The sequence below is a fragment of the Pinus tabuliformis genome, chromosome 2_2, assembly GCF_031772625.1.
Source record: "Pinus tabuliformis cultivar Carrire ecotype Pingquan chromosome 2_2, CPIR1, whole genome shotgun sequence".
Lineage (NCBI taxonomy): Eukaryota > Viridiplantae > Streptophyta > Pinopsida > Pinales > Pinaceae > Pinus > Pinus tabuliformis.
In genome coordinates, this window is record NC_142300.1 from 891,662,197 (window position 1) to 891,684,446 (window position 22,250).

Here is a 22,250-nt window from a genome sequence, read left to right on the forward strand (position 1 = left end):
TGCTCATCCAAGCGTTCAATTTATTTTTTGTAGAAATATACCTTGGTATTGTTAGCGTTCAAATTTGCCTCAGGCTGAGGAAGGCAAAACTCGAGGAAACATCAAACCAAGCTCAGCCTCGTAGCTAGCCCTACGAGGATAGGAGAGGGCTCTCTCTGGGTCTATCTCGACAGACAAGTTTTCAAAGGGGCTGAGATGACCGATAAAGAATACTGATTTTAGGCTAGTAAAGAGATATGAAAAGGGGTTTTAATGAATGATTGGGTTTTCTGGGCTGCATGGGGCAAAGAACAACTTGAACAGGGAAATGTAATCAAAAACACAGATTATCTCCTGAGGCAAGATAGGCAAGAAATTTAACAATTAAATTGAGATAAACGGAATGGCAAGACTGCTGAGAAGTCGACAAGGGCATAGAAGATGGATCCTTGTCAAACAGAAGAAAACATTAAATATGAACACTTCCTCAAGACAGAGCAAATAAATTGAATTCTGCCTTTCTCACTTAAAAGTATTCAACAGAAATGATTATGAAATGAAACAGTAAACATAACAAGGAACGTATGAGACAGAGAAGCAACATATGTCAAATGTCATACCACAGGAATCTCAGGAGTCAGAGCTGTATTTTTTTTATTGAATCCCTATCAAAATTGTACAATGAAACTCTATTTTCCTCCACGCACCGCTTTTAGAATTCTCTCTCCCCCCCTCCCTTTTACAAGTGATTTTTAATACATTAAATAAACTATTCTAGGAGAAAACAGATCGACCCAAAAAAAGGGTGCTATTTCACTTGAAGTTACAAAAATAGAGAGAGAATCATCTCTTTATTCTAAAAACAGAAGATCGTTCCCCTTAAAATCCTTTGATGGCCACTTTAAAGACACAAATTGGAGCGCAGATCCACTTGGAGATTTAACTGAGGTCAAAAATAGGCAAATCGACCCTATTTCTCTGCTGTGACAGATGTCTCTGTTTATTTTTGGCTTTTGATAGGTGTCGATATCTCTAAAAGCGTTTCATTTCGCTTGCATTCATGGCCAAAAATGCTTCCTTTCTTCTATTGGCATACCTTTTCCCAGACCAGATTTACTATCAATAGTACGACCTGTAAAAATTACAGGCAAATATTGGTAATACTTGCCAACACCAGGGCGCTCACCCATATGTTGCATTTCATGTTGATCCAAAAGAATCAGAGCTTTCCATAATTAGCAAAATTCCACTCTGAATCTTTCATCCAACTCCCTATAGATACCATGATCTAAAAGAACTAGGTCAAAGCTATGATTTTTACTGGAAAAACTAATATTTTGCCAGGGTGTGGATCTCCATGCACATGACCATGGACAAATATTCATTTCTGCAAACACCTCCACCAAGGTTCGAGCAATCTCTATTAGATTTAGGCCTGATCTAAACAAATAATGTGAATCATCAATCTCGCAGACATGCATAAATTCCATTGTAAGCACTTGCCTTGTGGTCAAATCCCAGAAGATATGAGGAACCTTAACCGATTTGTGTTTCTTAAAATTTCCTGCAGTTCTTTCTGCATTTTCTGCCTCCTGAAGAAAATCAAGTTCCTTAGAAGGTGTCTTTTCAAATTCTGGCACGATCCATTCGAACTGGTAATCAGGAAAAATCCATGATATCGCAAGTGAAAGAATGGTCATTATTCTGATGTCTACTCTCAGCCGCTGTCGTAAACCAAGATACTGAACCTTAACAGCTACCTCTCGACCATCAGCCAATCTTGCGCGATGTAACTTGTGCAATGGAAGCCGAAGCAATTGGTTGCTCATCAAATGATGCATATATGTTAGAGAGCTCCTTGCCAAAATTTTCCACAAATACTTGCTTTATGGTTTTGATGTGACAAGGCACTGCCTTGTCCTGTAATGTTGAAAGTGTTGAGGTAAATTCTTTGGGCACATGTTGCACAGATGCCATGAATTGGCCCGCTTTGATATAGAAACCCTTATTCGAATCACATAGCTTCAAAATCCGCTTAGCTGCACGAAGATTTACCAATTGCAATAATGACTAATAGTGCCAGAAAGTATTTGGGTGGAGCATGAATAAAATGCATTGGACCCAACGCGTAGCGCAGGCCTTAGTGCGTAGCCTGTGGATTTTGACACTGGCTGGTGAGGCTCAGTGCGTAGCACCCACCTCGGTGCGTAGCGCACACCTCAACTCCGGTCTACAGTCCTGAAAACAATCCATCGCCCTTCTAATCTGCAATTCGACGTTTGCTTCACACCTGCTGGTCTTGGGTTATAATTGGCAACAGGCCCAGTCTTTCAGATATATATATATACACCAACGTCTGGCTGTAGGTACTTTATAAATTGATCATCGTGCTTGCAGCCCTGAAGTAGTCAAAGGGGCACTCTGAATCCATTCGAACTGTCATCCACACTCCATCAGTGCATCTTCCCCCAACTACATTGAAAAGGGAGCCAGATAGGTGGTTTAATAAGTATGATTTACCACTACTTTGTTTGCCCATTGATGAGACAACCTTGATTTTACCATTCCACTGACTCAGGACAGCATCATACAAGCCGAAGCACAACAAAGTTGCTAGTGATATACCATCTGCATAAGTGAGGTGTGGAGGTATTTGAAGCCCATCAAGCAATGGCTTTTCCCTTTTCTTCCTTTAACTGCCCAATAAGATTCTTCAAGTATTCTTCAAGCAAAACATGAAATTTAAGGTCCCTGATACTCCCTCTAAATAGTGCGGGATCTACTGCAAATTTATTAAAAATGTGATAGATGTAGTATAATGTAGCACTAGACTTCTGAGATGGCATTGTTACGGTATCTTTCTGAATTCGAATCTTGTTTTCCTAATTCTTGAAACTCCAAAACTTCTGTCGCTAAAACTAGATTCAAAATTTTAGAAGAGCATCTAAGCTTCACCTGCAAATCACGAACATCTTTGACATTTACATCCAATAAAATGTTCTTTAGGAAAGACATGGCATTACCTAACGCGTAAACTTTCAGCTCCAATTCTGATGCAGCCTTGCTTTGTCTTCCAATTACATTTGTTTTCTCCAGCCTATCTACTTGGTGAAGAACATACCCCCGGAAAAATACAAGGCGATTGACAAATATTAATGCTGTTGTTATCGATTAGAAATCATCCAAGATTTGGAAGAATACCTTACTGCAGAATCTAACCAGTTACTTGATGTCGGGGATGTCGATGGAACTAATCCTTCCTCCAAATATTTCCATGTCTTTTCTGTTAAAAGAATAGCTCCAGCAGAGGCATATGTGCGGTGATCCTTTTCTGATAAGTTGTAAAAGCCGTTTCCAGCATATTGAACAGAGACTTTGACAGCCACCTGTCTGAATTGGACTCTGACAGAGGACTTGAGAAGACGGAGTCTAACATTGGCTCCAATGGGGATGGCAGCTGCCGCTTCTTGGAGGTGCCAAGAACCGCAGAGCTTTGGGAGAGTAGACAGTGCCTTCATCCATTGGGCGATGGAGTCATTATTTTGATCAACCACACAAGATTTTGACTCATTTATTAATTGAAACTGACTGAAAATACTGAAAAACTGACTCAGCAAACTTCAAGCTAAACTGTAATGAAACTGGAACAAAATGCTGCCTTTTGGCTGCTTATTTATTTACAAAATCTACCCTACTTTGCTGTAAAAACAATAGATCAGGTAATACTGAAATTCCAGATCAACCATTCACGTAAACCTGAGAAGAACGCTTCTTGAGAATGCTTCCACCAGGACATAGATGTAATCGCTGGCAGCCCTTCATGCGCGTAATGAGCATGGTTATATAAAAGACGGCTTGATCTATTAGTCAAACTGAAAAACATTTCCATGTATGCTGCAATAGGATCGCGAAAGCCAGACTCTGTTAGTTGTCCCAACTCTGCAATACATACTTCCAGCTGCACACTGTTAATGCAAACATCTGTAGGCAACTCTATTGTTTCTTGTTTTGAAGGAGGAATGATTTCCAAGAACGTTTTAGGGTCTCGGAAATCATATGAATGGATCTGCTCATCTAAACATTGAATCTCCTTCTCAACTCTTTCAACAACTAACTCACAAACACTAGTTTTAGCTTCAAGAGGGAACTTTGGAGATTTCAAACATTGAAGCAAGGCACTGAAAAACTCTTCATTAATTTCAAAATCCGCTAACCAATTTCTAACATCTTTTACGGCTTCACACAGTGCAGGGTTTACCATTGCATAAATGGATCAGCGAGCACTAGAATGTCTGGATCGCGTTGGAGTCACCAGGTGAATGTTTTCAGCCTTCATAAGTGTCCGACTGCTGTCCACCATCAGCATCAGATCTGCAATTTGATTTCATGTACTGGGACAAGACAATCAACAAGTCGAATGTCACATCAACAACAAACCATCTTCCCCAGTATGGTCACCACTATGTTAGCATTCGAATTTGCCTCAGGCTGAGGAAGGCAAAACTCGAGGCAACATCAAACCAAGCTCAGCCTTGTAGCTAGCCCTACGAGGACAGGAGAGGGCTCTCTCCGGGTCTATCTCAGCAGACAAGTTTTCAAAGGGGCTGAGATGACCGATAAAGAATACTGATTTTAGGCTAGTAAAGAGATATGAAAAGGGGTTTTAATGAATTATTGGGTTTTCTGGGCTGCATGGGGCAAAAAACAACTTGAACAGGGAAATGTAATCAAAAACACAGATTATCTCCTGAGGCAAGATAGGCAAGAAATTTAACAATTAAATTGAGATAAACGGAATGACAAGACTATTGAGAAGTCGACAAGGGCGTAGAAGATGGATCCTTGTCAAACAGAAGAAAACATTAAATATGAACACTTCCTCAAGACAGAGCAAATAAATTGAATTCTTCCTTTCTCACTTAAAAGTATTCAACAGAAATGATTATGAAATGAAACAGTAAACATAACAAGGAACGTATGAGACAAAGAAGCAACATATGTCAAATATCATACCACAGGAATCTCAGGAGTCAGAGCTGTATTTTTTTATTGAATCCCTGTCAAAACTGTACAATGAAACTCTATTTTCCTCCACGCACCGCTCTTAGAATTCTCTCTCCCCCCCTCCCTTTTACAAGTGATTTTTAATACATTAAATAAACTATTCTAGGAGAAAACAGATCGACCCAAAAAAAGGGCGTTGTTTCACCTGAAGTTACAAAAATAGAGATAGAATCATCTCTTTATTCTAAAAACAGAAGATCGTTCCCCTTAAAATCCTCTGATGGCCACTTTAAAGACACAAATTGGAGCGCAGATCCACTTGGAGATTTAACTGAGGTCAAAAATAGGCAAATCGACCCTATTTCTCTGCTGTGACAGATGTCTCTGTTTATTTTTGGCTTTTGATAGGTGTCGATATCTCTAAAATCCTTTCATTTCGCTTGCGTTCATGGCCAAAATGCTTCCTTTCTTCTATTGGCATATTTTTTCCCAGACCAGATTTACTTTCAATAGTACGACCTGTAAAAATTACAGGAAAATATTGGTAATACTTGCCAACACCAGGGCGCTCACCCATCTGTTGCATTTCATGTTGATCCAAAAGAATCAGAGCTTTCCATAATTAGCAAAATTCCACTCTGAATCTTTCATCCAACTCCCTATAGATACCATGATCTAAAAGAACTAGGTCAAAGCTATGATTTTTACTGGAACATGGAAAAACTAATATTTTGCCAGGGTGTGGATCTCCATGCACATGACCATGGACAAATATTCATTTTTGCAAACACCTCCACCAAGGTTCGAGCAATCTTTATTGGATTTAGGCCTGATCTCAACAAAAAATGCGAATTTTCAATCTCGCAGCCATGCATAAATTCCATTGTAAGAACTTGCCTTGTGGTCAAATCCTAGAAGATATGAGGAACCTTAACCAATTTGTGTTTCTTAAAATTTCCTGCAGTTCTTTTTGCATTTTCTGCCTCCTGAAGAAAATCAAGTTCCTTAGAAAGTGTCTTTTCAAATTCTGGCACGATCCATTCAAACTGGTAATCAGGAAAAATCCTTGATATCGCATGTGAAAGAATGGTCATTGTTCTGATGTCTACTCTCAGCCATTGTCGTAAACCAAGATACTGAACCTTAACAGCTACCTCTCGACCATCAGCCAATCTTGCGCGATGTAACTTGTGCAATGGAAGCCGAAGCAATTGGTTTCTCATCAAATGATGCATATATGTTAGAGAGCTCCTTGCCAAATTTTCCACAAATACTTGCTTTATGGTTTTGATGTGACAAGGCACTGCCTTGTCCTGTAATGTTGAAAGTGTTGAGGTAAATTCTTTGGGCACATGTTGCACAGATGCCATGGATTGGCCCGCTTTGATATAGAAACCCTTATTCGACTCACATAGCTTCAAAATCCGCTTAGCTGCATGAATATGTACCAATTGCAATAATGACTAATAGTGCCAGAAAGTATTTGGGTGGAGCATGAATAAAATGCATTGGACCCAACGCGTAGCACACGCCTTAGTGCGTAGCACCTGTGGATTTTGACACTGGCTGGTGAGGCTCAGTGCGTAGCGCCCACCTCGGTGCGTAGCGCACACCTCAACTCCGGTCTACAATCCTGAAAACAATCCATCGCCCTTCTAATCTGCAATTCGACGTCTGCTTCACACCTGCTGGTCTTGGGTTATAATTGGCAACAGACCCAGGCTTTTAGATATATATATATATATATATATACACCAACGTCTGGCTGTAGGTACTTTATAAATTGATCATCGTGCTCGCAGCCCTGAAGTAGTCAAAGGGGCACTCTCAATCCATTTGAACTGTCATCCACACTCCATCAGTGCATCTTCCCCCAGCTACATCGAAAAGGGAGCCAGATAGGTGGTTTAATAAGTATGATTTACCGCTACTTTGTTTGCCCATTGATGAGACAACCTTGATTTTACCATTCCACTGACTTAGGACAGCATCATACAAGCCGAAGCACAACAAAGTTGCTAGTGATATACTATCTGCATAAGTGAGGTGTGGAGGTATTTGAAGCCAATCAAGTAATGGCTTTTCCCTTTTCTTCCTTTAACTGCCCAATAAGATTCTTCAAGTATTCTTCAAGAAAAACATGGAAGTTAAGATCCCTGATACTCCCTCTAAATAGTGCGGGATCAACTGCAAATTTATCAAAAATTTGATAGATGTAGTATAATGTAGCACTAGACTTCTGAGATGGCATTGTTACGGTCTCTTTCTGAATTCGAATCTTGTTTTCCTAATTCTTGAAACTCCAAAACTTCTGTTGCTAAAACTAGATTCAAAATTTTAGAAGAGCAGCTAAGCTTCACCTGCAAATCACGAACATCTTTGACATTTATATCCAATAAAATGTTCTTTAGGAAAGACATGGCATTACCTAACGCGTAAACTTTCAGCTCCAATTCTGATGCAGCCTTGCTTTGTCTTCCAATTACATTTGTTTTCTCCAGCCTATCTGCTTGGTGAAGAACATACCCCCGGAAAAATACAAGGCAATTGACAAATATTAATGTTGTTGTTATCGATCAGAAATTGTCCAAGATTTGGAAGAAGACCTTACTGCAGAATCTAACCAGTTACTTGATGTCGGGGATGTCGATGGAACTAATCCTTCCTCCAAATATTGCCATGTCTTTTCTGTTAAAAGAATAGCTCCAGCAGAGGCATATGTGCGGTGATCCTTTTCTGATAAGTTGTAAAAGCTGTTTCCAGCATATTGAACAGAGACTTTGACAGCCACCTGTGTGAATTGGACTCTGACAGAGGACTTGAGAAGATGGAGTCTAACAGGTATGATGTAAATACAACCAATTCATGCCCAAAAATATGCCATACGTATCCAATGACAATACATTCAAATAGGTTATTGTGTGCATGTAACTGAGCTCGAATACACATGACCTTACCCAATGGATGGTCCTTTTCACTATCTCAATTTCCAAATGAACCAACAAGGGTTATTTATGCAACTCCTTTCCTAAAGCACATTTCTCAACAAGCTTTGCGTTGACATAGCTATAGTTAGAACCCAGATCAATTAAAATAGAAATTATTTGATTTTGTAGCTTAACTTCCATCTCAATTATGGATGCCTGGTGATCTACTTGGTGGTTGCCCATTACTGCATAAATTATTAGCATACTAGAGATACCTCACCCACTGTGAAAGCCTCTTGAGCACTGTATATATTTGGTTGAACATTTTGCTGATGTGGACAATACCTTTTTCTTTGGTTCTCACCATAAGTCCAACATTTGAATGGCTCTTAGACTTCAAACTTGGGTTGTGTTGAATTTTTTGTTTGTATGTTTTTTCTTAACAAAAACATTATATTTCTGTTGGAGTTGTCTTGTATGAGTTGGGTGCTTACCTTCTCTCCTTTCTGATATTTTCTTGGGCCAATTCTTATTATGCCCAGAGCTTCTTTTGGCCTTCCACTTACCTTTAATATTAGGTATGTGTTTTTCTTTCTCATACCAATGTTATAGCTTCTTGATAGCATCTTTCAGGGTTTGGGGTTCCAACAAATCAATTTTATCTTTGAATGCCATAGGAAACTCATTGATGAATCTCTAAATTTCAGCCTTTTCATCCTTAAGATATGGAACATACCTCAATAGTTCCAAAAAATTGGTGACATACTCATCACTGGTTAATTGATCCATTTTGAGTTCATAGAACTATTTTTCCTTACTATCATAATAACGTTCAGATAAGTATTTCTTTCTGAAGAGCTTCTCAAACTCATCCCAGGTCAATTCCTTCTCAACAATGGCTCTAACGTTCTTCAAGTCCTCCCACCATATGTTGGATTTTGGTTTTAAGGTGTAGGTGGTGACTCTAGCTTTCATATTCTCATAATAGTCATGTATTCTGAAAAAAATTCTTCAATCCCAGTATCCAAGCTTCTGCAACCTCTTATTTCTTCATATCCCCATCAAATGTAGGCAGCTTGGCTTTCTTAAACTCCTCAAGCATGTGATCCTTTCCTTTGTATCCTGAACAATGATGATGGTAATAGTGAGAATGGTGGTGGTGCCTCCATGTAGTAGAACTAGATGGTTTGATAGAATAATGCACTTGTGTGCTAGTTCCTCCCCTTGGAGTCCTCAAAGGTACATCTCCTCGCATAGTGTCCTCACTTCCTCACCTATGCCTTTTTTTGGACCCACCACCATTTTCTCCATTGGTGTTTTGTTCTTATTCATGGAAGATTTTTCTGTCTCTATGACTGGACCTCATCTTATATTTTCTTCACCTCTACCAATTCGAGAGGAATTGTAGGATGACTACAATAATCTCCACTTGCATTTCTTGGGCTCTTAGAAGCCTCTCATTATCGACCTTGAAGCTTCTCACCTCAGACCTCAAGCTTCTCAAGGTGTCCATCTAGTATGGAGAGTGATTCAATCCCCCTTGGTCAACTAACCTCTCTTCTTCATTAGATTTGACCCAAGAACTTCCATGTTGTGATTGATTAGAACTATATCTAGTCATTTCAGTCCTCATTATTGTATTTTTTATGTTTTATGCTGCTTGTGATGTGATTTCAACCACACACATTGTTATAAATTTCATGATAAATAATAAACACACAATAACAACCATGAACTTGCATTCTTGGATCTTCCATGGAAATATCCACTATGACAAAATGATCAGGTTAGTTTTCCAACATTTTCCAAATCATATGCATCAATCATTTAATATTGCAATCCTATCATGAGTGCATAATTAATAATAAACAACATATTTATCACCATGATCCTACTCTCACTAAGTTGTTGTTTGTTTGCAACCAAACATATCACATTAGCACAAGGTTACCGTAAAGGCATCAATCAATAGTTTAGACTGACTTTTAACACCTAAATAGTTACTTAGTAATTTCTGCTAAATCATCACTAGCTCGTAAGGAATCCCATCTAGTCTAAGAGTTGAACTTGGATGCTCTGATACGACTCTATAACATCACCTCTTACCCAACACTTAGAGTAGGAGGTGGTCATTATGCATACCCAATATACAAATTGTAGTTATGAATATGGGGTATAAATTTTTTGACTTTTTTCAAACCTATCTAAACTCAAAGATATTTCCTCCCAAATATTTTACCCTACAACCTCATCGAGATGCCATGTGGTCGTCCATCGTTGGACTGCATGTTAGTTGGGATATTAGGCCATTTGGGATCAACCTCCTCCACTTACTTGTTGAAGCCCCTCATTGTGACAAACTGAATTTGAAGATCATGGATTAACCTTGACGTATTGATGCCTTCGTCCTAGCCCTCCCCATGCCTTTAGGATCAATTTCTAATGACACATTATCCTATTCTTTCCATGCTGATGAATTCCTAAGAATGCATCTTTGGCAATCTTTGGGGCCATGTCACTAGGATTACATATGGGTGGGGGAATATGGCCTCCTTTTCCCATTGATTTTCCTTTGCACTCTTACTACCACTGCATGTTATCCCACGTCAACCCTCTTCCTTCACCCCATCCCCTCCTTTGTTGTACCCCTTTAAATCTTTAGGTTCATAGCATCAGGATGACCTGGCTGGCGAGACCCCTTCTCCACCAATTGGATATTCTCTCCACTAGCGTGGTATGACTTATGTCATCCCGCTAATCTCCTCTCAAAATTCAAAATTGGCTCCCTAATTTAATCTTCCATGGTGAGCTTGTCGGGCTAACTCAATATATGGGCTAGTCCCTGACCAATAACACCACGAAAATAGTGTGGACCCTATCACACACCCACCTTACCTCATCCTACAAGGCCTTTCCTAGTGCATTACACTCTTCCATTCCAACGTTCCTCTAATGTGAGACTTCTAGGGTGACATTAGGTGATGTCATCCTACCTTTATACCCTGGCGCTTCCACTACACCTTCTTGTCATCCTTCCGAACTAAACGCTTGGGCTTGTGTAGGTAGTGGTCCATCCTTTTAGCCAAATGACTAGATTTTTTTGGCACATGTCATTTTTCTTGTATCATCCCGATGCTTTATGTCGGAGCATCTACATATTTCTCCTTTCAAGTAGTCTAGGTGGGGCCTCTCCTTCACACGTTTCTCATTTCAATTGGTGCATGTGGTGGCTCTGCCATGTCATCTCGCTCATCCTTTCCCAAAATTTTCTCTTTACATCCACCCACAAACTCTGGGTTTAATGCTACGATATCACATGATAAGGAGGTCCACGTCTAACCAATGACAAGAACGTCAGGCTAGTGTGAGTTAGCTAGCTCAACCCATTGGGGTAAAACTTCTGAGTTTCTACCTCAAGGCCATGTTATAATAACTTTTTCCAATAGCATTAAAGGTAATTGGCTCGCACCAATGTAAAGCCTCCATGACTAGGATGTTGCCTAGTTAAGGATAAGGTTTCCCAGTTCTCTCTTATTAGTTCAAAGCATGATCTATCCTGCCCTAAATCAAGCTTTCCTTCAATCTATGACATGGCCCAACCATGTGAACCTTGCACAACCTTATGTGATGTGATTGACTTAGATTTTCCTAGAGGGAAATTGCTTCAGCTCCTTACCCATCGCTTCTCACTAGTTGATCCAACTAGGCCTTTATCATAGAGGTTCTATAAGCATCGAGGTCGACATTGAGACTCAACACTAGCAATGGCGAAAGTGGATTTCTAATGCACCCTACAGTGATACCCCTATTGATCTTGGTAAAAGTCCTCTCCAACAAGTTATCGACCCTTAGATGTTCCCTACATTCAAATAAGGGCATTCCAGGGGCACTAGCATAGGCATTGTTGTAGTCCTTATCTGTCGTGGGCCTGTAGTGAATCCTTGAAGGGCTTCACCTCTTTTGCCACACGCCAAGGGTCTCTAACTTCAATGCAATATTGCAAGAAACCTTATGGCACTATGCAAAACTGTCTGACACCCTATCAACAACACTAAGAAGCTAGCAAAAGACATCTAGGATGCTCATAATGCAAGGCTGACTAAAACTTCCTACATGGATTTCGACTATCCTTCTACTAAAAATGGAAAATAACCCTTTCAACACACTTTTCACAATTTCAAGGGATTATATCCCGGTGAAGGAATATCCATGTATATGTATAGACCATGCCAAAAAAGTGGTCTCTTATTTCATTATTTCATGTTAATGAAAAGGGCCATAGTGCCAAACGTTCCAAGTTTGTTCCAAATGTATTCCATATCCTTATGGATCCTTCTAACACTTCCTGTATCATTTCATAATGCATTTGTTTTACATACTTATAAAAAGTTTACAACACAGTTTCACATTTCATTCAGAATAAGTTTCAACTCTGTGATATAGCATAATCCTAATTATCATGTAGCTAATTGCACATTTTTTGCACCATATGTTTTATGATCAACACCAGCAAGAAATTCACATTATTTCATTTCCAGTTCAAAAGCACATACTTAGTTCGTTTAACAGTATCATTCATTTTCAGGGAATCATGCACATATAGATATATTTAACATAAAAATCAGTACCATATCCCAAAAAGGGTGTAACCACACATTCATCCATTGATAGTCTCCCTTTTTATCCAAAGATGCAATGCCATTTCAACCAGAATGAAATATAAATTCATGGATATTTAAAACAAGTGCAGGGGACTACTTATCTTTAAATTTGTAGGGAACCTGAGTCAAGAAAAAGGACCCTTCACCCTTCTATGAGGTATTAACGATTATGGACAAAATTAATTTCCCTAGACCTAGTGGACTAGTCTAGAACAACAGAAGGCAAAGAATATAGAGTTCTCCTTAAAGAAATTGAAGAATGGGAATCAAACCTACTTAGACTTTGTCGTAAGCTTTACTTTCCTCCTTGCTTGAAAGCTCCAATTGTAGCTCTATTTTCTATAATTAGAACCTACACATACAACTAAAACAAGCTAAGGACCCACAATATCTATGTAGCAAAATTCAATTACTCTATTCAATTGAAATACATGAATGTAAATGTAACAAAAAACATATAGGAAAAAAAGATACTCTTTGTATTAATATAAATAGGAGAGAGTTTACAACCAAGAATAGTAGTTTATCTTGTAGAGATCTCCCCAAGTTGGATTGTCCTTCCTCGTCACAAATCACACCTCAATATCACCCTAATGCATGAAGATGATGACTCCTTTAGATTCAAGGCAACAACATGAGAGCATAATTAGTATCCAAAATCTAACCCTAATGCTATGGATGACAGTAAATTTATAGGAGAGGGATGGTATTTTAGGATTTACCATAGTGAGCGTGAGATCCACTTATGATGAGAGGATGAGATCAAGGGATAAGAGGTGAAGTCTCCAAGGTAGGATCAGATAGGACTTGAGATTCTTATCCAAGGTAAATGGTTAAAAAAACTCCTGGAAGCTTCTGGAAGAGGAAGCCTTGAAAATATTTTAAATTTTCCTGAATTTCTAGAATCACTGCACCCCCAGCAAGGAGAAACTAGTGTTGATCAACGCTGGTGCAAAAGGGCCCAAAAACAATGATTTTGAGTAATTAATCCCATAAAATCATAATTTTTGTAGATTTCATGCTTAGGGATTTGTGAAGGGATGATGAAAACAAACTCATGGATGTGGATTGATCTGAATTGCAGGCATGTTGACTAGATGTGACAAAATGGCCTATAACAGATTTCTCCCTAAAGTGTAATGTCTGAAATGGTAGTTGATGACTGAAGTGTTTTACCTTGTGATAAGTCCATATCAAGATCAACTAGTTGATATCATCATCTTTTACAACACATTTTAATCATGATATCTTTGTTGAGGGTGGCATACCCATGCTCAACACATAAGCTAACATTACATGTTAAATGATCAAGAATTCACATCCATTGGTGATAAAGTGTGGAACCGTGCTTGGATGACTATCTATATGATCATAGCCATCATACTTTATAATCTTGTATTAATCCTAAGAGTGTAGCCCGGATAGATGGAACTAGATCCAGGGTCTTCTATATCTTTCACTTGATCGAACAATGTATGAGTCTAACCATGTGAATAAATGAGATAGCATCAAACATGGTAGACACAATCTGATTACCAACCAATGATGTAATTCGTTAATAGATGTGAGAGAAACCAATGATGATGTTAATGGCTCTAAAGGTACTTTAGTAAAATCCATATGGTGTGAATGAATGAGATGAAGTCAAACATCACACTAAATATTTTGATCTAAGGCCAATGATGAAGACCTATTGCCGAGAGCGAGGAAAGTTTCCATTGATGTATGCAATCCCCAAGGTACCAAAGGGAGTTTCTAGGTCAACTTATTGGATAATTAGTTGATGTCGAGAGGAAGTGACCCATCGCAGGAGGGCCTTGATATATCGCCAATCAATGACATGAAATGGGTATCAAGATTTGAGACAAAATGATGTTGATGTGGGACTAGTTCAGGAATAAAAGATATGAAGTGAAGGATTAAGAGTATCGTAGTAGATATCAACTGAAGGGACTCTCTTAAACATATCGATGAAACTAAATAGATTTGGAAGCATTGACCCAAAACCGAATGTGGAGGATTTGATATGGTGTGATGAACCAAAAAGACAAGCAGATTTCCCAACCCAATAGCCATGGAGAGGGAGTGGAATAGTGTCATTTTCAAGATGGACTCAGTGCCATTATTAGGTAGAGTACCATGCTTTCCCAATTTCCCCAACCATTTCTGGCCAGTGCCTCTTTATTTTTTAACAAGATTGAGGAGGATAACATATGCTTGATCTGTAAGTTCATCCTTCAGATGAATCGCTTTGAGTATTTTTAATGAACGTTGAGAATAAGTGGTTTGGCCCATCATGTTAGACAAGTCCATCGTTGTTTGATGCTTTTACAAGTCCAACGAAGGTCTAAATCAACTCCTTTTTCATGTTTAGAGAGTTTGAAAAAGAGGCAAAAAAGAAAACTCCAAAGGTTCCTTTTTGTAAATAGTCTCTTGAGTCTAAAAATGCAGAAAATGATACTTAGGAGAACCTATTAACCATGTTCGAATAAGGTATTCCTTTTTCGTAAATAGTATATCTCAGTCTGAAAAAAGGTTAAACTTATACTGAGTAGACGTATTTTGATTTACTTTAATAAGTTCAAAAATACAACTTCTCGACAAACCTTTCATATTTAGGGATTCTGAAAAGACATGAAAGAAGACTCCGAGGTGTTCCTTTTTTGTGAGTTTACAGGGCCCAAAAAAGTGATAAAAATATGCTCTTTGGTAAAAATGATTTGTTTCAATTCAAACATCATTAAATCTTTCAACAATTGTTAACATGCTCAGAACATCACCAAAAAATTAAAATATCTAATACATGGTAAAATTAGGTCATATTTAGGTCAAAATAATAAAATATTAATAAAATAATCATGAAAATGACCATAAATAGGCAAAAAGTAATTTCATTTTTACCATTTTACATTTTACCTCTTGGTGAGTGAGCTCTAAGTGCAATTATCCCCCAATCTTTAGCAACCGATTGTGACCAATCAGATAGATCATTTCGAGTGTCGTCACTTCTAGGTAGGAGATCTCACCTTCCTCTTTCTTTTTACTGTTCTGATTTTTCATTTCATGCATATTTTTTCTAGTTTTGGGTGACCTAGGGCTTTAATTTTTCACCATAGCTCCAATGCACCCCAACAATGTTGAAAGGTTTACTGAGCCAACAAAATTTGAACTGTGGAGGGTGTTGTAGCGCATTATCTCCCTTTGGTAGGGTGTGTTGGGCGCATTTCAAAAAATTGTTTTTCTTCTTTCACTCAAATTTCTCTCAGTTTTTTGCATGGGATTTACTCTAATGATTTTTCTTGTCATGTTTCAGGTATCCATCAGAACGAAATGGCTTTAATTTGGTGAGAAAGAGAATATGAAGTCCAAGACATGGATGCAACCAATGATCCCTTAACCATCCAAGAATTAAGAAACTGTGGGCTTCTCAAGTTCTTTTGACTTCCTTGGATGAGACAACAGATGGAACAATTGGAGTATCTTGTCAGGGCATGGAAAAATCAGGCACAAGCTTTCGGGCTTGGAGCACATATGCTCATCATACAGGTGGAAGACTTATTTATTGAAAGATTTTTTGAGGAGAGGCGCTCCTATCTCATTATCTAGTTTGAGAAGGGGTGAAGAGATTGTCATAGAATATATCATTACAAACTGTAGACCTCGATCTCAACCAACCAAAGATAGGAAAATCGAGATAATGGTTGTGGTCCATTTACCTTTGAGAACAATCCTATTTATTATTACTAGATTGGTTGTGTTAGCACTCTGTAATTTCCAATGTTGTGGAAGAAACCACAGAGGTGACCACAAAACCACTTTGGATTTAAGCATCTATCCTTCCTAAACTCAGAGAGGGATCTCTCTATCAAATTTAACTTTGTTGTATTTGTGATTTCAGGTTAGTTATGAATGTTCAGTAGTTTGTTTGATTGTTTGAGATTTGTTTTAATTGGTTTGGTTGATTAAATGCCTGAAACTTCCATTGGGTTATGGAGTCTACAAACTTAACAGGGATCTGTCTCAGATTTTCAAAGGAGTTTCACAGGGAAAGGTAGCTGAACTAACTGGATCTGTTAGATTTAAATGAAATGTAATAGAAGAAAAGAAATAGGTTCAATTAAGAAAAAGAGAAGTTAAGAATTCTTTAACTTAATATCAGGAGAAAACATTTAAATTATCCATAGCCATAATCAGAGTGTATCTTTCAACAAATTTTGTTCATCAACTTTCTGTAAAATAATTCATATTTAAGAACGCATAAGTATGGAAACAAATAAACACATAGACAATGAGAGAAGCACTTCACCAAATAGTCCAACACATGAATCATGTGAAGAAGTTCCTTTTTAATATTGATCAGCCCATCAAATGGAAAGAGTACAATCAATTTTTTGGAATGCAAAAACCAACCCTTCATACTTCAAAAAGATAAGTATTTATAAGTTTTATTTACAAAATATCTTGTCAAAATTGATCAGGATGTATTTTAGGAACTTCTAAAACAAATTCTATCTAATTGTTACAAAATATAGGAAATTAAAACTGCTTAGATAGGTAGCCCTAACTTTCTGGAATTGTTGAATATCTGGCAATGTTAGTCCTTTGTTGAAACTAAAATCATCTTTTTACTCCAGTAACTCACACAATTTATCCCAACGTTCTTCACTTGGAATAGACATCTTGAGTAATCTTCTGTAAACCTCATCTACTTCAGTGTACTTGGTAAATGTGGGCTTAATGATAAACAAATGTTTGACCTCATGCTAGATGTTCAAATCATTCTCTAAGGTCTCCAGGAAAGATGTGCCTGTAATGCTGCCTTTTATGCCTACAAATTTGGAGTTGTCCCTTGTTATATCCACCAACTTTTTGTTATAATCATCTAGAGGAATCAATTTGTCATTTAACACAAACAAGCTTGGAAGCCCTTTCTTACTCAACATTTCAAATTTGTTGAAGAATATCTGAACACTGATTCCCAGACTTTGACACTTCTCTTCCAGCTGCAACAAAAGGTTTCTTTTAGTCAACACTTTCTTGACTTCCAAAATTGTTTCAGTCTTGTCTTCTATCCCTAATTCTTCCAACTCATACTTTTTTTTGGAATTTAGAAATCTAATGAGGTATGTGGCATCATTAGGCTTGTCATCTAATTGCTTTTGGATCTCCTCAATGGCTTCTTTAGATCTCTGAATTAATTCATTTTTCTAAAAAATAATCTGTATAGAAGGCCAAATTTAATTTATGGAGTTATGGATATATATCCATATTCTCTCCTTAGCTTGAGCTAAGGTATGACCAATGGAAGGTTGTTGTTCTAACTGTTGCAACCTCTGTGCTAATATCTGAGATTTTTGTACTTCAGCTAGATGTGAAGCTTCACTTTTTGCTTTCTGCTCCTGTAAAATATTTATCTGTCCTCGCAATCTCTTGATCTCTTCACCCTGTAAAGACATCCCTTCCATTTATTTTGCCAGTTTTCCTGTAGCTTCTATAGTCTATTCATGAGTGGTCGTTGATGTAGAAGTTCCTACTATAGGTATGGATGAAAGGGGTACAATGTTTAATGGAACTATAGTTAATTGTGTGTTTTGTTTCTTTTCTTTGATTAATTTATCCATCTCATATTCCATGTCTCTGATTTGAGCATTCTACTCAACGATTAGCTTCAACGCGTCTTTTGTGCCTCTGTCTCTCCTATTTCCTTGGTTTGTGGGTCATATGTGGCTCATAGCTTTAAGTGATGTCTAAGAGTTCCAATGTCATCATTTTTCTTTTTGATTATTTCTTCTATTGATTTGATATTCTATGGATCATATCCTATCTTAATGACCAGTTCTTATAATGATTTAATCCTGGTGTCCTTTGCCAGAGAGGAAATCTTTTCAATTTTGAGCTGAGACTAAATATTATTCAATGAAACTTACAATCTGGAATAATTCATTGCAGTGTTGGTTATTGTGGAATATATCACGGGCTCGTGGTGGGGCTTCCGGCTTCCGGATTTCGCGTGTTGTGGGCTTGGAGTGATGATTCTGTTTCTGTGTCTGTGCCTGATGAGTCAGCTTATGGTAGGTACGGTTCCTATCCTACGAGGCTTTCTAGTGAACTGCACTATTAAGCTCCCCTTGTATGGTATTGTATTGATTGTCAGTTTCCCAGTTTCAAGGCACCATCCCGGCCGGTGGGTGGCGGGATAACCTATGGGCGGGTAGGGTTATCAGCCGGGATGTGCTCCCTATCGTTGGTTGGAGGTGATGTTGAGGATGGTGGGGTTATTTGATCTGCCCCTCCTTTGTCGATCGGGTTACCGCAAGTTCAGGTGATCCATTCGAGTTGTAAGATAGGAATAGTTTGATGAAAACTCTTTTTTTCATCGAATCAAATCACTGCCGGTGCGCCTCTCTCATAAGACTAAGAAGTTTATCCTCTGTCCGCACCTTCCAGCCAGCCTCATCATAAGACTAATCAGTCTCAATCAATCAATCATTCACTTCCGTTGTACCGCCCCACCCCTGAAACATGTTGGCTGTTGTCTGTCTGTTGAACCGCCCCAGCTCCAACTATGTGTGGCATCAATTGAATAAATCACTCTTCGTTGGTGACCCCGCACCTCACACACATTATTGGTTGAGTATGGATTCGTCCGTTCGTAGGCCCACTCATTTCGAAGACCTCTCTACCCCGGCATCTTAGTCCCGCCGGAGTATCAATCAAATTTGATCCACTTACTTGTCTTTCCTTCTTCGACAATACGTGTCCAGGGCGTAATCCTCCTCCTCCTTTGTTACGCGTAGTGGTCCTTTGGTGACGTGTCCTGGGCGTACTGAATGCGTACTGGGTATAATGCGGCTTGCACGTAATGCGTCCTCGTATTGGGCCGTGAGATGGGTCAGTGGTTGGAACGCCTCTTTTGTAAGATGGGTCAGTTGTGGGATCACTTTTCTCGGAAGAAGTTATCAAGTGAATCAATGCCAATCAATCAATGCCTCTGCTGGAAGATGGGTCAGTGCTTGGTCGGTAACGCCTTTCTTGGCAGGTCAGTTTTTAAGGTTGCATTATATACGTTATAATACAAAACAATTGGCTTAGCGACCTCTCGGTGATAAGAGAGCTAATTATTCTGTCACTTAGGGGGACTTTCTATTGGGAGGTAAACTTTGATTGGCAGAAGGTTCAGCAGTTGTAATGCCCCCCCTCGTAAGATGTTGGCAGTAGCGGATTGAACAGAAAGCGGAGGTAAAGGGGAAGGTAAGGTTCGTTCGTAGGCTGCATGGAGTGTAAGGTCCTAGGAGGTGTGGCGAAGAAGAAGAATTCACCCACATACTGACTCGGAATAGTCCTGGGAACCTCAGAATCATATACCTTGAAAACTACCTTTGAAAACTATGTCTTTGGGTGGGTGGGAATAGCCTTTGGAACAACCTACGCCCTACAGCATATGACCTCACCCTTGGTAACTTCAAACTACTAGACCTTCTTCCTTGCACTAGGAAGCGCAAGCCCCTCCGGGACCTTGGTGGGATCTTGAAACTCCTTTGGACCTTCCTGACACTATAACTTAACCTATGCTACCTACTACTGACCCTCCTGACACTCAGCCTTTGGAACCTTTGCATCAGAATTTCTCCTTGCCCTCAGAAGCGCAAGCCCTCCGGACCTTTAAGTAAATGAAGAGGATGCGCAAGCAGGCTCGACCGCTAGGGAGAGGTTTTGTCAATATGTGACAACTAAACTTTATTGCCTTGGCGGCTAACCTCGCTGGTTGATCTCCTTGACATTGGAACCTACCTATGCTCTTATGGACCTAGTTCAACTTCTATATGCCGGTATAGTATTTGAACGGACTACGGGAGGACTCCTGACACCCTAATACGGGATCTCTGCTTGGTCGAGCCTCAATGACAACATCCTGCCACGAGGGAAAAGTCCGGAAATGGCCTAGTTAATATAGCTGAAATTACACTTTAGGTCTCCAGATGGGAGTGATTGATCAATTTGATTTATGATGAGTCTGCTGCTTCCCCTAACGCGCCCAGGCGCCTGTACTATAGCATGGTATTTGAAGAATTTCAATTGATAAGTATCCGTTATATCTACGTATATATAACACTGCAGCTATGTGATATGGGCTATGGCTCATAGTGTAAGCTAACTCACTACGTGCTCACAACGTAATAACGCCCACGACATTCCGGAATGACTCACAAATGGCCCCTAACTAACCAACCTCATTGTTGCATATCGTTCGTTGTGGCACCTCAATTGTAAAGCTCCATCGGTTCCCAAACAGAAAAGAAGGCATTGCATCCTGAGATCAACTAGCGACATCTACATCTGATTCGAGTACCGGCATCGCGATTGCATAAACTCTTGGGCATTGAAACCTGGGATCGACTACCGGCGGCTATCGGCTATGATTGGCTCTTATATTATATAGAAACGCCGTAAAGGGTATAGTTCATTAAGAGGAAAATACACATCGCGGGAATACAACTATATTTTCTCTTGACTTAAATAGGCACTTGAAATTAGTTTCTATAACCGGGATGCCCTTTCCCCCTTCACTAGCCAGAGGATAAGGAAACATTTCCCACATATTCCCAACAGATGAGAGAGATTGAGCTATGTCGTTTACTTACGAGCATATCCAATTTAGCCACGTTATCGCCAGAAAAACGAGATTGATCAATCTCAAATATACCCTTAGGAAGTTGACCTATGATTGCCGGGATGCCACTAGTCGATTCAGGTGGCGATCCACTCGGTGACGATGGATTCTTTTCTTTTTGCGAACGATCGCTAAGGTCATTCAATCGTTCGTTATATATGAGATTATTACGTTTTCCCTGCATCGTATTAGGTGGGAAATGATTGATAGATAGTTCTTTTTTTAGGTTTTTTTCGCTAGACCTCCTCTTCGGGAAGCACTAGATCGGCCGTCCAGATAGTATATCAATCTCCTCACGAACTCGTACAATCGATGCCACAGAGATGGTCAACTCCATCATCGGAGAAATAGGTAAACGAGCGACGATTTGACACCAGATATCTGGCGGTGCGAAAAAAGCTGCCCATGTCTGTTTATGCATCTCCATCTGGTCAATGGGATGTATATCCTTTGTGTCAAACTCAAAGGAAGTCTTCTTGTAATTTGTTGTTGTTTTTGGATGGAGGACTTCAGCCTGAAGGAAAGCCATCTGCATTCTTCCCTTCTCTATGTTAAAAGCTGATAAAAGTCTACTTTGAGTAGAAGAAGTTTGTTTCCAGAATTGATTATATGTGTTGCCTTTGAGGAGATCATTCTTGAGCTTTATATCCTTGTATTTGTCAAAAATGCTTTTTTCCCTGTCTCCATGAACCAACTCTGATGTTTGAGATGAATCTGTATTTCCTTGTGAAACTGATGATGTTGTAGGAAACCTTGTAGCTGGACTGCTTACTTGTGTTGAAGAAAAAGGACCCTTTAGGACAATGGGGACTGGAAATTCTACCTCCTTTAGACAGTTTGTTTTATGAATTTTTTGGTTTTCTTTCTGTAAATATTAAATTCTTTGGCTGAGAGTTCTATGACTGAAGGGGAACCTTATTCCCTTGGCCTTTTCTCTATCTTTTCCTATGGAATAGGATTCTGAGAAGTGGATGTTGTCAAAAGTTGTTCTTCTACTTCCTGTAAAGT

At 39.1% G+C, this 22,250-nt stretch overlaps 2 pseudogenes; both read right to left on the reverse strand.

The window, feature by feature from the left end:
- Positions 1 to 1,037: 1,037 nt before the first annotated feature.
- LOC149195897 (uncharacterized) lies at positions 1,038 to 3,801 on the reverse strand (annotated as a pseudogene).
- A 1,570-nt stretch (positions 3,802 to 5,371) lies between these two features.
- Positions 5,372 to 21,426, reverse strand: LOC149195898 (uncharacterized; annotated as a pseudogene).
- Between the last annotated feature and the right edge of the window lie 824 nt (positions 21,427 to 22,250).